The 18836-nt window shown below is 40.0% G+C and overlaps 1 protein-coding gene across 1 annotated transcript in view; it reads left to right on the top strand.

Moving 5' to 3' along the window:
* The first annotated feature begins 7179 nt into the window (after positions 1-7179).
* LOC134205863 (metabotropic glutamate receptor 1-like) overlaps positions 7180-18836 on the top strand; it is a 143209-nt gene continuing 131552 nt past the window's right edge. The window contains exon 1 of the mRNA XM_062681521.1: positions 7180-7321. The gene's annotated coding sequence lies outside the window, so the exon portion shown is untranslated. The remainder of the gene's footprint in view (positions 7322-18836) is intronic.

Genomic DNA, 18836 nt, shown 5'->3' with positions numbered 1-18836 from the left:
TCCTCCGGAAGTTCCTCCAGGAATTCCTCCTGAGTTCCTCAGGAATTCCTCGGAAGTTCCTCCAGGAATTCCTCCGGAAGTTCCTCAGGAATTTCCTCCGGAAGTTCCTCCAGGAATTCCTCGGAGTTCCTCCAGGAATTCCTCCGGAGTTCCTCCAGGAATTCCTCGGAAGTTCCTCAGGAATTCCTCCGGAAGTTCCTCCAGGAATTCCTCGGGGAGTTCCTCGAGGAATTCCTGGAGGAACTTCCGGAGGAATTCCTCCTGGAAGTTCCGGAGGAATTCCTCCTGGAAGTTCCGGAGGAATTCCTCCTGGAAGTTCCGGAGGAATTCCTCCGGAAGTTCCCGGAGGAATTCCTCCGGAAGTTCCTCCAGGAATTCCTCCGGAAGTTCCTCCAGGAATTCCTCCGGAAGTTCCTCCAGGAATTCCTCCGGAAGTTCCTCCAGGAATTCCCGGAGGAACTTTCGGAGGAATTCCCGGAGGAACTTCCGGAGCAATTTCCGGAAGAACTTTCGGAGGAATTCCCGGAGGAACTTCCTGAGGAATTCGGAGGAACTTCCGGAGGAATTCCCGGAGGAACTTCCGGAGGAATTCGGAGAACTTCGGAGGAGGCTCGGAGGAACTTCCGGAGGAATTCCCAGGAGGAACTTCGGAGGAATTCGAGGAGGAACTTCCGGGAGGAATTCCGGAGGAACTTCCGCGGAGGAACTTCCGGAGGAATTCCCGGAGGAACTTCCGGAGGAATTCCCGGAGGAACTTCCGGAGGAATTCCCGGAGGAACAGGAGGCGGAATTCCCAGGAGGAACTTCCGGAGGAATTCCCGGAGGAACTTCCGGAGGAATTCCCGGAGGAACTTCCGGAGGAATTCCGGGAGGAACTTCCGGAGGAATTTCCGGAAGAACTTCCGGAGGAATTCCCGGAGGAACTTCCGGAGGAATTCCCGGAGGAACTTCCGGAGGAATTCCCGGAGGAACTTCCGGAGGAATTCCCGGAGGAACTTCCGGAGGAATTCCCGGAGGAACTTCCGGAGGAATTCCCGGAGGAACTTCCGGAGGAATTCCCGGAGGAACTTCCGGAGGAATTTCCGGAGGAATTCCCGGAGGAACTTCCGGAGGAATTCCCGGAGGAACTTCCGGAGGAATTCCCGAAGGGACTTCCGGAGGAATTCCCGAAGGGACTTCCGGAGGAATTCCCGGAGGGATTTCCGGAGGAATTCCCGGAGGAACTTCCGGAGAAATCCCTGGAAGAACTTCCCGAGGAATTCCCGGAGGAACTTCCCGAGAAATTCCCGGAGGAACTTCCGGAGGAATTCCCGGAGGAAATTTGTTTTATTTGTCTTTTGTCTTATTTGTCTTATTTGTCCTATTTGTCTCATTTGTCTTATTTGTCTTAATTGTCTCATTTGTCTTATTTACAACAGCACCACTGTTATCACCCAAATACTTTTCAAAGCTTGTGTGGAAACCTTGTACAGAAATCATCTCACGATATTTTCTAATGTTGTTCTAGAAACAGCTCATGTTTTCATTTTCCAAAACCAGCTAGAGTTTGTTTATTTTGATTTCCTCATTGCGTGATTGGTCGGCACTGTTGCTGTTCTCTCGCCGAACCACTGCATGAGTGATAAATTTCTTCCCCATTGTTGCCAATTCATTTTGTTCTCCGCTTACGGCAAATTCTCAAGCAATTGTAAACTGCATAATGATGAAATAATTTTGGCGACACTGACAGCGTCATTCTGGCCAGCTGAATTGGGCAATTTTCTCTCTCAGAGAGTGCTACCACGTGCTTTTTTAACGGAAAACCTTTCCTTCAGACCTTAATATCGAACATAGATTCAAGTTATACTGGAAGTGATTGCCTTCGCCTTTTTTTTTTCGAAATCAACAAAAAATATAGGCAATTATTTTGTGTAAATATACATAACTAATGTTGTTATAATTTTGAACGGGCTTGGTAGTCATATGGCTACTGCTTCTGCCTCATATGCAGGAGGTCGTGGGCAAGATGAATACACCACCTATGAGGTGAACCGGTCAAGGGCCGAAAACCTCATTAATAAAGACAACAAAAAAAAAAAAAATGAATACACCACTAGGTGTTCCAATCTGCCAAATTCACGATTCAGCCATCTTGGATTTTAGTATGGGACAGCCAGCCGATTTGTTTATGTTTTGCACCGAAAATGAATTTTTCACCCCCGCCTTCTTCTCTTCCTTAAACTGGGCAGGTTGAAACACCTAGCTGTGTATTCATCTTGGTCGTGGGTTCAATCCCAGGTCCGTTCCATTCTCCTACTTTGTATCTGTCTCTATATTTCTCATGTTCTTGCTATCGCTAGAACTGGAAATGGACATTCATACCGTTTCCATTTCTATCCTATACCTTCAACTTGACTATTCTAGCAGAAGCTGCTAGAATTGGAAATGAACCAAAAAAGCTCGTTTCCCTTCATCCAATTTAGAAATTCCATCAAATGCTTTCTCCTATCCATCACATTGGCAGCTCGTTAACCAAGACGGACCCTCTGCCTCTCGAACCTAACCCAAAAATTCCAATAAATTCCGTATGATCTCGTGACAAGTGCAGAGGTATATTCGGCTTGCAGTGGGCGAGTGATTACATCATCATTTCCTTCCCCTTCCCTACATTGACTTGCACTCTGACGTGGCAGGCGCCAGTATGACCTAACAAATGAGATCACCAGTACTTGTTCATTGAAGATGAGTGCTAGTCCTAAGCAAACACCTGTTGGTTCTCTGTACAAGAACAGCTGATCTGGTCATAATGGAGTAGCAACTACGGGCAGTCAATCAAGCTCAAGCTCAAGCTCGTAACTAATGTTGTTATAATTTTGATATGAAATAAAACAGGCCGAAGACACATTTTCATCGAATTATCTAATTATAACACACGTTGTTTTAAATAACAATCATTGATAGAATTGAGTTATAATTTTGTTATGGATTCCTGATCGGCATTCAAGCCAAATGTAACAAATATATTAAGAGTCTATATCCATTAATAAACAAAAAATCAAAACTTTGTCTTAAGAACAAACTTTTGATTTACAAACAAATTTTTAGATCTGCCATGTTGTATGCTGTGCCAATAAGGACTAGTTGCTGCAATACCAGAAAGAAGGCACTTCAGAGAATTCAAAATAAAATTCTGAAAATAATTCTGAAGTTGCCTCCGTGGTATAGTACCAATGAACTTCATAGAATTTCTAATATTCAGAAATTGCAACAAATGTCCAATAAAATAATTTTCAATTTTAGACAAAAATCTTTGCCATTTTCTATTGCAACGATTAAGTCCTTGTACCCTTAGTATAAATTTGATTAAGTTTAGTTTAAGTTAAAGACATCGTGATTCCTACATGGTTCAATTCAACCAGAGGAAAATTCCAAACTGCCAGAGGCAATTGCAATGTACTAACAACTAACAAAAATGAAAACACGGAACACCTAGTCCAAGAGATGAATATATGTATTTGATAATTAGCTAATAAAATTAGTTTAGAAAAAGAAAGAAAAAACTGATGATCAATTAAAAACAAACTTTTTCTAAAAGAACTTTAAAACCGCGTTAAACCATCGTAGACTGATTCAAGACAGCATTGTTATTACTTCCATAAATCTTACCCGCAAAGAATGGTCCAGGTATACACATTCCGGCGTGACGTTACAACGTTTTGACGTACTTGTAAATGTATTTTTGAAGAAAACTTGCATAAAACATCAGTAAACATATGCATATTATTACATATTCAGAATCCTTATAAAATTTCTGATCGAACAGATATATCAACTTCGAATTTGTGTAGAAAAATGGCTTTCTGGGATGAAATTTGCTGCGTGACGTTACAACGCGCTTGAATTCGTGACTTTGTACCTCGACTTAAACATGGTTAATTATCTGCTCTGATCGTTATTTTACTCCAAAAATAATGAACACCCTTCAAATATATGAAGACAATCGATGACCCTACGGGTAATATGCTTAAAATACGGACTAAGTTCGTTTTATTCGACATCAACATTTCGTGACGTTACAACGCGAGGTTTTTCAATGCGTTGTAACGTCACGAAAAGTATTCCACTATAAAATCAATTTTAACATAAGTTTTTGATCCGTATAGTTTGTTATTGCACCAAAATAAGAAGATATAATATTCGATAATTTATTAGACGAAATCCTGGTTTTTAATCAATGGCACGGAGCGTCAAATCCAATGCCCGAATATGCAAACTGGAACACATATTTTGGTTCCTTTGTAAGATTCCACCGAGTAGAATCAAAACCTGATTGTTCGAGCATAATACACAGTATTTGGTCTTATGTAAAAATTGCGGCATAACTGAAATTGAATATTTTATGAAAAAATACATTTGAAATCAAATGATAAATTATATCATGATAGTAGAAGGAAGTGTGTGCCATTAGACATCATATTCTAAACGCATGCTTTGATGCTTGGGTTTTCAAACGCCAAACTGAAGATAACTGCAATAGCAAGACAAGATCTGAAAAATTGTATTGACTGATTGTTTATTCCACGCAAAATACAAGATACTTCAAGAAATCTAACATTAGTTATCTGATAAGCATATTGTTTATCAACACCATCGTTGATGGTGTCACATTTCATTTCGTATCGGACGCATGTAGATGCAGCCGCATTGACTTACTGACGCCCAGACTTCTACACCGCGACATCTCATATTGATGGTTGCATAGTACTATTCCTGTTCCTAACTAAACTGGCACCTTTGGAGGCAGTATTTCTTTCGGAAAAACAAATTCAGTAACATCGCAGAGGTCTAGTTGATCATGCATGTGAGTGTACGCGATATTTTAATATAAATAATTCGATAAGGGGAAACTGAATGAGCACAATGAGATTTTAGAATAGACCTTTTTAACTGTTTTTTTTTTATAAATATAAGTTCATCATTGAAAAGACCTAAATCAGATTCTACGATAGACTATTCATTGGTGTGCCCCTTTTTGCCTTTCTCGTATACTAAGTAAACGTGAAGGCTACACCCAACCGGCGATTGTTAGATTTTCTAACAATTATGTATAAAAACCTACCAAAATCTGTATAAGAACTGGGCATATGCGAAATTGGTAGATTCTTATACAAATATTGTATGAGACCTTACAATTTTGTTAGCTTTTCTAACAATATTTGTATGAGAGCTTACATTTTCTGTATAAGAATCTAACAATTTCGCATATGCCCAGTTCTTATACAGATTTTGGTAGGATCTTATACAGAATTGTTAGAAAATCTAACAATCACCGGTTGGGTGTATATGTTCGCTCCAAAAATAAGCTTTTTATAGAAGCCCCTGAGACCCATAGTGTTACATACCAATCGACTCAGTTCAACGAATTGAGGTGATGTCTGCGTGTGTGTATGTCTGTGCGCATAAAAAACATCACTCATTTTTCGGGCACTTAACTTCAACCAATTTGCTCGTGACAAATTGCAATCGACGGAGAACCCTGTCCCATTATATCTTATTGGCCTGATCGCACTATGGGATTAAATGTTTTGGCCAAAATAAAAAAAATTATACACTAAAACCATGAAAAAAACTCACTCATTATATCACTCATCATAACCTTATCCAATTTGCTCATGTTAAGTTACATTTGACGGGGAATCCTGTCTCATTGTTTCCTGCTTCTGCTTGTAATGCAAAGGCATTCGAGAGCAAATTTCAATGCCATCGGAGTCTGCGAGGTGCAAACGCATTTCATCGAGCTTTGAAACTATTCCCTGAAGTCTAGAAGTCTAGATTAGAAGTCAATATAGCTGGTTGTACTGTGGGCAAATATCAATTGCCATTACTGTTGTATTTATTCAAAGCCCTATGTTGTGCATTTTTGTTAGTACCCGCTTTATTTTACTTTACAGAGAATAATTCAACAGATTTTTCACTTGTCCTGCATATTCCGACGGAAATGGGTGATATCGCCTAAGCACTACTTCACCCTATATCACATCAATTGAAAACTCGCTTTCTATATTTATATTTATATGTTCAACCTAGAGCTGAACACAAATTAAGTCAATCTGTCCGGCCATGTTACAAGCTCCGTAGGCTTTATGAAGAATGTTTTTCCGTGACGTTACACCGCTAACTTCACCTAGGTGAAACTCAGGCTATTTACCACCGATTTTCTTTCTATTACCACCAAAACAAAGCTTTTTTTGAGTACAAAGAGCATACGAAATTTTGAATTCAAGGCTTATATGTACTTCTCAGAAAATTTAAAACAGTCAATTTTTCGTGACGTTACAACGCTTTTTAGTGACTGATTTTACCTTGCCGAAAATCAGTTTTTCTTCAATTTCAAATCAAATTTCACATAGGGCACAGATTCTATACCTTTTCTTCTTTCAATAGGTGACAACAGAGTACAAATTGATGCATCAGAACCCAATTTACAGTCAATTTGGGCTAATATGTCTGAACAGCCGTCTCTCTTCATTATTATCTATTAAACTAATTGTTAGTCAAAAACTTATTTTTCGTCAAACTAATAACATACCAAATATTTTATTTGATGATTTAGGTATTGTAAAATATGGAAAACACATGGATAATGTCAAAAATTAAGTTTGAAAAGTTGGTGCTCTGGTGGACCTGTCCGAAGAATGTGTCTATAGCATGATGCGATATACACTCCCCCCACATATGTCTTGAATGCGACCGTCGAATGTAAGTGTCCCAAAGAAAAGCGCGAACAGGCTTTTTTATGGAGAAAGCGTGTTCATATCGTGTTGCTGTTCTTTAACTAAACCGCTCTCAATAGGAAAATTAAGTATCCGTATATGCATCCCCTTTTTCAAAACAAAAAAAAACTGAACCGCGTTCTATATTCGCATTTGTATGCCCATTCGAATCCCATGTTGATTGGCTATACTCTACCACGTTTGATTAGTTGTAGTACAGCGACGATGACAAACCTCTTTCTCATCCACGTGGAGACCTCGCAGGTAGTCCCCGAGCGCAGAGGTCGGAATCCCATCCTCCGACACGACGGACGATGACGCCGCACGGAGGCACGGCCGATACAAATCAGCTGTTTCGCCTCCCGGTTGTCTCGGCTGCTGGCTGACTGGCTGGTTTGTTGCGGTTAATCCTTTTTCGCGCTTTCCTAACACTTTCAGTCTGCCCCGAGACTTGAACCGGTACGGTCGCGCGAAACCGGGCACTCCCCATGGTTCGGTTCGGATTGAGTAACCTGTTACAGTGTTCAACGGTTTTGTGACTCGGTGGAGCAGCATGGTGTTTTACTGAAGTTGGTAGCAAACGTTGATGGGTGTTTGAAGAGGTCACTTGTAGCAGCTGATGAAGTGAATTGTGTGTTGTTTGTTGATGCTTGGTACCACGCTTACAAGTTTGTCAACTATTACACTGCAGACGAAGAAAAGAACGGATTGAAGCGGAAAGCAGAAAGGATGAGGCTCTTTTGATGCTACTGGCGCTTCTGCGGTTTGTAGCGTGGAAGAATATCTACAGTGAGAGTGACAAAGCCTCCCGGCAGCTGTTGGGGATGGTGTGTTTGCGTGTGGTTTATTTTTATATTCCTCTTCCGGGGCGGTTTCCTCACCATTCCACAGTGGATCAAACCTATAAGAATCATGTATTTTCCTAGTTAATATGGAAATATGTTGAATCAAAATGCAGTGTTTTCGGAGTAAAGACTGGAAAATATGAAGCATCGTGTCATATGTTCAAGATATGACAGCACATCAAACCAAATACAAATCAACAAGCTGTTCACTGAGCATCAAAACCAATGACAGTGAAATTTCTTCGCCTGCTTAGTTCAGCTGGAACACGGGATATCTACCAGAATTATCGAATTCTGATAAATCATTTGCAATGTTTTCTCATGAAAATCTTCGATTATCGATGTGTTTCTATTGGGATTTCAATCAGTCATAGGGATTTCATTAAAACTTATAGATTTTCGAAATTGTGTGAGTATCCTAAAATCATTCTAACGAGCTGCAGTAACCCCGCAGTTTAACTTGGAGTAATTGTCGGCTAGTCGATGTTTTCTTTTCTTGAATTTCGAATATCAAGATTTCAAAAGAAATTTTTTAATTTTTCTGGGATTCTCCTGATATAGGTGGATCCGTTGGGATTACGATATTTGTTATAACTCAGACAATTAAGTCATATTGAAATTTGTACCACGAAAAATGCACCTTTCACCAAGTAATTTTATTCCAAATTGCTTTCTTATGTATGTAATCTAAAATAGAGATTTGGTCCACTGTGTGCTCTTACGCCGGTTCTGGCCTTTATGGTCCACTTCGTACCTATTTGTACGGCTTACTCGAGCTTTGGGAGAAATAAAGAAGTGATTTGCTGACTTCTTGAAGGATTTGTGATTGTCGCTTCCGAGGAAGAATATGCTCTTCTCGTGTATTTCATTGTCGTCCCAACCCGTTGGCAGTGCAAGGGAATCTGGAGTGGATCTCGTGCATTCTCTGTGTCACTCTGTGAAGGGCTGCTTCGTGTTCGTATGTATGCTTGCCCGCTGAAGGGTAGCGTCGGCCGGATGTGGATGAAAAAGTGAAAGTGAGCTTCGCAGAAATTGGGTGAAATGACGGAACTGTCGCTTGCGGTGGCGAAGGATTAGTGTCTATATAAAAACACAGCCTATAACGGCAATAAGAGGATTAATGTGCATGAATCGCAGTTAGAAGTGGTAAATTGAAGAAATAATGTGATAGCATGGTTTTGAATTGGTTGAGAAACGTTTGGCTCAGTGAAATGAATGGTAGAATTGGCTCGAATCGAATAACAATCTAAAATAATAGGGGTAATGTAGATCATTGACTTTAGGTCTTTCTTTGGGCCACCACCGGTTGATTCGTGTTCGTTGGAAGATACGTGATGAATTTCATGATGATAAAGATATTGAAGGAATTAGTTTAAAAATTCCTTGATTATACCATCTAATCCGGTTGATCTTAAAATTCATATTTTTCAGTTTTAAAGAGGCTATTTTAGAGATTTTTAGTGGAATGTAGTTAACGAGTTGGCACTGTTCAATCTACTTATTGAATTTTGAAACGCTGAAAACGACCTTACTGCTGTTGAGGTCGACATACGTATTTGTGTAGTTACAGTGGTGGAATTAAATGGAATAGTACTAACCAGATACTTAGTTAGGCAAATTCGTCTTATGAGTAAAGTGAAGGCACTCCACTGAACAAAACTCTAAGCATAATTGTGTAGTAAATTAATCTATTTATCCCTATATTTCGTTGGGTTTCGTCCCGTAGGAGCCGTTCAAAATTATAGAATAGATGCATTGGTTCCATAAGAAGTGATTTGCCTACATAAACCGATTCAAACAATTCCAACGAAAAGGATATATTTCTAAAATAGATAAAATGGAATTGAGAGAATTGAGTGAAACGGGTACATATGACAGCTAAGACAATTAGAAAATCAAACAAATGAAGAAAAACAAGCACGCTCAGCAATGAGCATAAAATTGAAATTTCTCAATTACTTGGATTTTCACCAGTCCAAGTAATTAAGATGAAAAATAAATCTCGCTCTGGTACTTCCCAGAGGGGTATTTCTCAAGAATTTTATTTAGTTCTCTTTAACAAAAGTAAACTAAATAATATGAAAAGTTTGGAAAAGGCCTGTATTATGCTCCATGTCCGTGTTACATGGGAACATTTCCGCAGGCCTGGGAGAAATTTCCAAAACCCCACTCAGTGCCGTTAGTGCCAAAAATGGGGTCACGGAACTAAACATTGCCACATGGATGCTAAATGCATGATTTGTGGTGGAACCTCTCACGCCAAGGACGCCTGTCCTGTGAGAGAAGATTCCTAAATGTGCCAATTGTGAAACATATTTAAAACCTGGTCTTTTCATCAGAAGAGATCCAAATGATTTTATTTATTTGATCGTCTTAACAGCCCCTGTGGCGGGGTCATTAATAGACGTATCAAACATAAATTATATTCTTCGTTTGAACCAAAGTTTTTGAAACTTTGGGAGTTTCTGTTGAAACAAATATTGGACAATTTTCCTTCATTGCAGCCTACCTGCCTTTTCAATGCAATGGGCAGCAAAAGAATTTGTTGAAAGCTGATCTTCAAATTCTGACTCGCAACAAACCCATTTTTTCATAATTGGTGACTTCAATGCCAAACACCGTTCATGAAGTAATGCTCAAAGCAATTCCAATGGTGAAATTTTATTTGAAGATTGTTCTGCGGGATATTATACTATTCAATATCCCAATGGACCAACTTGTTTTCCTTCCAGTTTAAATCCTTCTACAATTGATTTAGTTTTAACGGATTCAAGTCAGCTGTGTGGCCAATTGTTAACTCGTGCTGACTCCGACTCTGATCACCTTCATGTGACGCTCAAAATCTAACAAGAAGCAATTTATAATCCAATCAGCTCTACTTTTGAGCTGATTGGGATTTATATAAAACGTATATCGATAGGAGTTTTGATGTTGATATTCATCTCGATACCAAAAGTGATATTGACAATGCTCTCGTATCTTTGACAAATATAATTGTCGAAGCTAGAGGCATTGCAATTCCAAAATGTGGAATTAAATTCAACTCCATTATTAGTGACGACGATCTTCAGCTACTGATCCGTTTTAAAAATGTGAGGCGAAGGCAATACCAAAGAACTCGTGATCCCGCGTTGAAAGTTATTTGGCGAGATTTGCAAAATGAAATTAAAAACGTTTCGCTATTCTGAGAAATGTCAACTTTGAGAATAATGTCTCGAAGTTGGATCCCAGTTCGAAACCCTTTTGGAAATTAACAAAAAATCTTAAAAAAAAACTCAAAAAACCAAATTTTATTAACAAATGGAGAAAAGGCTCGAAAACTTGCTCAGCAGTTCGAGAGTGTCAATAATTTTAGTCTAGTTTTTTTTCCAATTTCGTTTATTTGGTAGGCTCAGGCGTGTATAACACTTTACGGAGCCATTGTTCTTTGTGATATATACAATCAATATCATTTTATTATACGGTTAGTAAGAGGGGGGTAGAAGCCAGCGTACTCGTGGTGACTCGAGGTTAGTTTACAATGTTTAAGGATGGATGGGGCTTAGGATTTTGGATCAGGAAATTTCAGCTTCTCATCCGGGTATTTGGCGTCAGGGACGATGTGGCGTGTCGTCGTGCTCGAGGAATGGTTCGAATGGGAGCATCTTCCGGATGGCAAGAGCTATGGAGCTCTACGGAACAAAAAGGCAGAGACAGAACAAAAAAAACTTTAAAGAAAGAAAAAAAAAAAACAAAATGTTAGATTTTGATGTCAGAAGCACAAAGAAAACTATAAATGGCCTGCATATAGACAACATCACGATCTCCCAAAACACCGCGAACTCCCCTGAAGGGTTGTTTACCTCGGGCCACAAGGGTATCCAATAATTGCTCTCTGGAGGCGTCATTTTCCGAGCAAAACCAAACTACGTGATCGATGTCATCATAACCGGCTCCGCACCTACATAAGTTGCTATCGACAAGGTTTATTCTGTACAGATGTGCGTTTAGTGAATAGTGATTAGACATAAGTCTCGACATCACGCGAATGAAGCCTCGACTTAAGTCCTCACCTCTGAACCACGCTCGCCCAGAAACTTTTGGAACTATGGAAAATAGCCACCGTCCAAGTTCGTTGTGTGTCCAATTTCTTTGCCAACTTTGAAGAGTACTCTGACGGAGTAATGGGAAAAACTCGTTGTTCGAGATTTGTCTATCAAAAACTTCACCTTCCTGTGCGCCCACCTTTGCTAGCGAGTCCGCCTTCTCATTGCCATAGATTAGGCAATGGGATGGGACCCATACAAAGGTAATCTTGAATGATCTTTCGACCAAATCACGCATCTGCTCTCTTACAGTTGCAAGAAAGTAAGATGCGTGCTTAACAGGTTTCATCGACCGGAGTGCCTCGATAGAACTAAGACTATCCGAGAAGATGAAATAATGGTCTACGGGCTGATTGGAAATTATCCCCAAAGCGAAATTAATTGCTGCCAGCTCAGCAACATAAACCGAACACGGTTCTTGAAGTTTTCGGAAGGTGGTTGAATTTACGTTGAAAACACCGAAGCCAGTGGATCCGTTAATGCGAGAACCATCAGTGAAATATCTGTTATTGCAATTGACATGTTCATATTTTTCAGAAAAATGGAAGGGATAGATATTTGTCGAAGATGATCTGGTATTCCTTGAATAGCGTGTTTCATGGACAGATCGTATTCAATTGAGGAACTGTCGTTGACGAAGTGAACTCGAGGTGGATTATAACATGGAAGACAGAGATCTGACGATATGTAGTTGAGATAGACTCGCAGGTATCTTGAACGATGAGCCAGTTCAAGCATATTATCGAAGTTTTCTAATACAAGTGTGTTACTTGTTCCACATTTGATGAGTATTCTAAGTGAGAGCTCCCAGTAACTATGCTTTAAAGGAGTGACTCCAGCAAGCACCTCCAGGCTCATGTTATGCGTTGAATGTATGCAGCCAAGGGCAATACGCAAACAACGATACTGAATTCGTTCCAATTTGATCAGGTGGCAATCAGCTGCTGAGAGGAAGCAGAAAGAGCCATACTCTAAAACAGAGAGAATAGTCGTTTTATATAGTTTGATGAGGTCTTCCGGGTGAGCGCCCCACCAAGTTCCGGAGATAGAACGGAGAAAATGGATCCTTTTTCGGCATTTCTCTAACAAATAATCAATATGGGTTTTCCAGGTACACTTGGAATCAAACCAGACCCCAAGGTATTTAGAAGATAAAGATTGGTTTATGTCATCTTTCAACAGCTTTAGTTTCAGTTGAGCTGGGTACCGTTTCTTAGTAAACACTACCAATTGAGAACTCGATCCCTAAATGTCTGGCCCAAACAATCAGGTTATTTAGGGAATTTGGCAATGGTCCTTGCAGGACATTTGCACATGAACCTCTTAGGGAGATCACGGCATCATCTGCAAGTTGTCTAAGCGTGCATTGTCCTTCCAAACAATTGTCAATATCTTTAACATAGAAATTGTAAAGCAAGGGACTTAAACATGAACCTTGGGGAAGGCCCATGTAGCTACTTCTGGAAGTTGTCAGAGTGCCGAGAGTAAAGTTCATATGTTTTACTGACAACAAATTGTACAAGAAATTATTCAAAATAACGGGTAATCCACTACTGTGCAAATTTTCCGACAGTACTTCTATGGAAACAGAATCAAAAGCGCCCTTAATATCCAAGAAAACTGAAGCCAGTTGCTCCTTGTGAGCATAGGCCAGCTGTATATCTGAAGAGAGCAACGCTAGACAGTCATTTGTTCCTTTACCTTTTCGAAAACCGAATTGAGTATTTGACAGTAATGCATTTTGCTCGACCCAATGGTCAATTCTTGAAAGGATCATTTTCTCCAATAATTTCCTCATGCACGATAGCATGGCAATCGGTCGGTATGAATTATGATCAGACACTGGTTTCCCAGGCTTTTGAATAGCTATTACTTTGACCTGTCGCCATTCTGGTGGTACGATGTTGTACTCCATGAAACAGGTGTACAGGTCGAGTAACCGTCTTTAAGCGATATCTGGGAGGTTTTTAAGAAGATTGAATTTGATGTTAACGCATCCCGGAGAACAATTGTTTGATGAAAGAAGAGACATAGAAAGTTCCAGCATTGAGAATGGTCCACCCAAAGAACCGGGATCAGTGACTGATTCTCGAAATAGCGGTTCTGCTGGTACGGAATCTGGGCAGACCTTTTTGCGAAGTTGAATATCCATCGATTGGAGTATTCTTCACTCTCATTGGTGGAAATGCGGTTCCGCATGTTGCGGGCCGTTTTCCAAAGTGTTGTCATTGAGGTTTCTCGTGATAGTCCCTCAACAAAACGTCGCCAGTAGCTACGTTTTTTAGCCTTGAGAAGATTTTTGAGCTTTCTTTCAAGCCTCAAATACTCTTCGAAAAGCTCAGACCTTCCGTAGAAACACGAATAACAAGATACCGCAACTATTGGAGTTCTGTACCAATAATTGGAGGATTGATTTTAGGTAACAATAAAGGATTTTGATGAAATTTTGGCACGCTTCGGATAAAATAGAGAGAATGAGCTTTCGGATGCACTCTCAAGGTAAGGGAAATGAAGTATGGATTAGGAGTTATAGAGAAATTAGTGTTGGAACGTGCTTAGTTCCTCCACTATTGGATCTTTTGCCCTATGGGAAAATCGACTAAATATATGCATATGCATTACGAAATCACGAAGTTTGAGGTGATACGACGTGCTTTGACTCAATTAAGAAATTGCTTATTCTGTCCTTCGGATTGTGGCCGTTGTGACCAGGTTGAACCCAGGTGGCCCATGAACCCCTTAAAATATCATTGTTTTTCAATTGTATTGTGAAATTATGAAAATTGATACATCTCCTATACATCTGGCAGATTGTGCTGAAGCTGCTCTGAATAAATTAAAATTTTATTTGCCTGATGCATGAACTGGATCACTATACAACAACTTCATATAAGCCCGTTCGAATGTTTCACCATCAAAATATGTCCAACTCAGATGTTCTAGGTTCTCCAAATTATCCGGGAGTTGAGTTCAATTGGTTCAATATAAGTCCCAAGAGCCCATGCGAATGCTTCATTATGCAAATAAGTACAACGCAGATGTTCAAGGTTCTCCAAATTGTCCGGGAGTTGACGCCGTTGACGTAGGTCAACTAGGGCTGATATCAATTCGACAGCGACCAAGCGTATCCATATAAATCCTACGAGCCCATGCGAATGCTTCATCATTCAAATAGGTACAACGCAGATGTTCTAGGTTCTCCAAATTCTACGGGAGTTGAGTTCAATTGGTCTACCAGGTCAACTGCGTCTGATATCAAACCGACAACAAACCAGCGTGTTCATATAAGTCCTAAGAGCCCATGCGAACGCTGTAGCATTCAAATAAGTACAACGCAGATGTTCTAGATTCTCCATATTGTCCGGGAGTTGAGTTCAATTGGTCTAGCATGTCAATTACGACTAGTATCCAACCGAGAGCAACCCAGCGTGTCCATATTAGTACTTAGAGGTCATGCGAATGCTTCGTCATTCAAATGAGCCTAATTCAGATGTTCTAGGTTCTCCAAATTGTTCTGGAGTTGAGGTTAATTGGTCTACCAGGTCAACCGCGCCTGATATCAAACCGACAGCAACGCAGCGTGTTCATATCAGTCCTAAGAGCCCATGCGAATGCTTCATTATTCAAATAAGTACAACGCAGATGTTCTAGGTTCTCCAAATTATTCGGGAGTTGAGTTCAATTTGTCTACCATGTCAACTACGCCTGATATCAAACCGACTGCGACCCAGCATGTCCGTATAGGTTCTAAGAGCCCATGCGAATACTTCATTATTCAAATAAGTACAACGCAGATATTCTAGGCTCTCCAAATTGTCCGGTAGTTGAGCTCTTTTTTTTATTATTTTAGTAAAAAACGGCTACTTAGTCTAAATTTAGTAAAACGAGTACGTTATTTACCCAACGTTTCGACACGGGGATTGTGTCTTACTAAAGGGGGGGGGGGGGGAAGACACAATCCCCGTAACGAAACGTTGGGTAAATGACATACTCGTTATACTAAATTTAGACTGAGTAGCCGTTTTTTACTACAATACAAAAGAAACAGTCGTCACACAAACAGTTGAGTTCAATTAGTCTACAGCCCATGCGAATGCTTCATCATTCTAGGTTCTTAAAATTGTCCGGGAGTTGAGTTCAATTGGTCTACCAGGTCAACTGCGCCTGATATCAAACTGACAGCAACCCAGCGTGTCCATATAAGTCCTAAAAGCCCATGCGAACGCTTCATCATTCAAATAAGTACAACGCAGATGTTCTAGATTCTCCAAATTTTCCGGGAGTTGAGTGCAATTGGTCTACCAGGTCAATTACGACTAGTAACAAACCGAGAGCAGCCCATCGTGTCCACATAAGTCCTTAGAGGTCATGCAAATGCTTCACCAGTCAAATAAGTCCAACGCAGTTGTTCTAGGTTCTTCAATTTGTCCGGGAGTCGAGTTCGAATGCTTCATCATTGAAATAAGTCCAATTCAGATGTTCTAGGTTCTCCAAATTGTTCTGGAGTTGAGGTCAATTGGTCTACCAGGTCAACAACACCTAGTAAAAACAAAAAGCAACCCAACTTGGCCATGTAAGTCTATTGAACCCTAGCGAATGTTTCGAAATTCAAATAAGTCCGAAGTAGGGGGAATGATGGCTTTGGCAGGTTTTGTTCTATTATTGGCAGGGGGTTTTTTATGACTGACTAGGTTCAAATTTGGCATAAACATTCTTTGCATATCAATGAATATTGTGGCCAAATTTCATAAAATTTGGTCGACAAAAACCCCCCTGCAATAATACAACAAAACCTGCCAAAGCCGTCTTTCCCCCTAGATGATAAGAAAATTATTTTGTGTCTCGTAAGTCGAGTCAAGTACGAGACACTGAGAACGGCCTTACTGTTGAGGTCGAAATACGTATCTGTCAAGATACAATTAAGTGGCGGAATTCAATGGGATTGTATAAACTCGTCTTATGACAAGTGAGGTCTGAAGTAGATGTTATAGATCCTCCAAATTGTTCTGGAATTAAGGTCAACTGATCTACCACGTCAACCACACCTGGTACCAATCCGACAGCAACCAAACATGTCCGTACAAGTCTATGGAGCTCTTAGGAATTATTGGCATTTCAAATCGGAACCAAGTAGATGTTCAAAGTTCTTCAAGTTGTCAAGTTGTAAGCCCGATTTTCAGCATATTGCGCATGCCTTGGGTAGTTAAAAAAATCAATACGTTCACTTGAAATTCGAAGCACATTACACAAATTCGAGTTAATAAAAATCAAATACAAAATACAAATTATTGCAGAAAAAACGACATGGTTATTAAAGACATTATATCCAGAATGTATTGGAATTCCAATGACAACCCTACTACCTGCCCGCTTGACTTACCCCGGATAGTATTTTTTAATGTGGCATAATTTGCTTTCATGAGTCGATACCGAGTCATAGAACATCCGCTCATGGAGGTTTGACTGTAATACATGTACGGATAATTTCCTAAATTCTTTGATATTAGGCGTTTGATATTAGGCGTAGTTGACATGGTAGACCAATTGAACTCAACTCCCGGATAATTTGGAGAACCTAGAACATCTGAGTTGGACATATTTTGATGGTGAAACATTCGAACGGGCTTTAGGGACTTATATGAACTTGTTGGATCACTATAAGTTCATGCTTCAGGCACATCTTCTTCTTCTTCTTCTTCTTGGCATTACATCCCCACACTGGGACAGAGCCGCCTCGCAGCTTAGTGTTCATTAAGCACTTCCACTGTTATTAACTGCGAGGTTCATAGCCAGGTTACCATTTTTGCATTCGTATATCATGAGGCTAGCACAAGGGGTGTCTCACATAGAATAAATTGAATTTATTTGCTGAAAATTAACCAAGCAACCAAAGTGACTTTATTTCGATGTAAATTAATTCGGCACCAACATTTCAAAAGGGCGAAACTGCTTTTGTAAACAAGAGCTTCTCACGTCTCTGGTGGGCTTATTTGTGTTCACCCACGCAATCCAGCACCATTAAATGAAAGAAGAGGATTCGATGCTTCCATCAGTGGGGTTGGATTGCGTGGGTGGGCTCAAATTAACCCACCAGCGACGTGAGAAGCTTTTGTTTACAAAAGCAGTTACGCCCTTTTGAAATGTTGGTGTCGAATTATTCAAAGATCTCAAAACTGATTTTAGCAACCCATCGAATATACCATCTGTCAAATCAAAAAGTGACAGTGACCGTCGCTCGAATTTGTGGTATCGATGAAATGCATAGAACACCGTGTTTTCTATTATGGATTCTACCTGACGCATCATCAGCATGGGTTGCAACTTTCTATTTGCGAATGCCTCAATGGCACCGTGTACCAACTGTCGAGAGGCCGAGACTAACATATTGCCACCTATCATCCAGAGTGCTGAAAAGTGTGATTCTAGATGTGTTGAAGAGCCAGCGGACGCCGTATACTTTTGAACTATTTGGCCCATTCCCTCATACGTTGCAGTCAATCATCTGAGCTGCGCCCATACAGTTTCTTCCGCATGCACTTCAGAGCAGAAGCCACGGCGAACCATTCTGTAGCGTAGACTAGTTTCCGCCTTGAGGTAATGGGATAAATTCAATCACAACACGAAATGTATCATGAACATTTACATTTTCTTTTTCTTGAAGTAAGGAATAATGAATAGCATACGTATAACGAATGAAAAATATTTTGTTGTTTAAATTTATTATCTCCTTTTATAGTGATCAGAAACAAATAAGATTGATTTGAAACCTTAATAAAATGAATTCTCACCAGCACCGTAGTTAAAGATCTGGACTTCCATCATATTACCTCCTGACGGAACTGATCCGATGAAGAACGATCATACCTCTTTGAGTAATACGAAAATGAAAAATACATCATCGAGTAGTAGCGAATTTGAAAGTGGAAGATTCCGAGAGTTTCCGCACAGGAACAACGTTAGAGCATACCAATTAAATAGTACTTATTATACGTCTAGTACTGTAAATACTGTAGCTATAGGTCTCAAAATTCTGAGTTCTAATATTACGTTTGAGGCGACCGGCAAAAGCTTGGTTCCTTAGAATATTGTTGAACACAATAAACGTTCAGCACTGTAGCCTCAGTAGGTTTTCCTCATAAATCTATTCAGCTCAA

Source organism: Armigeres subalbatus, chromosome 1 (genome assembly GCF_024139115.2).
Source record: "Armigeres subalbatus isolate Guangzhou_Male chromosome 1, GZ_Asu_2, whole genome shotgun sequence".
Classification (NCBI taxonomy): Eukaryota; Metazoa; Arthropoda; class Insecta; order Diptera; family Culicidae; genus Armigeres; species Armigeres subalbatus.
Note: the sequence above shows the minus strand (reverse complement) of the source record. Positions and strands in the feature narration are given on the sequence as shown.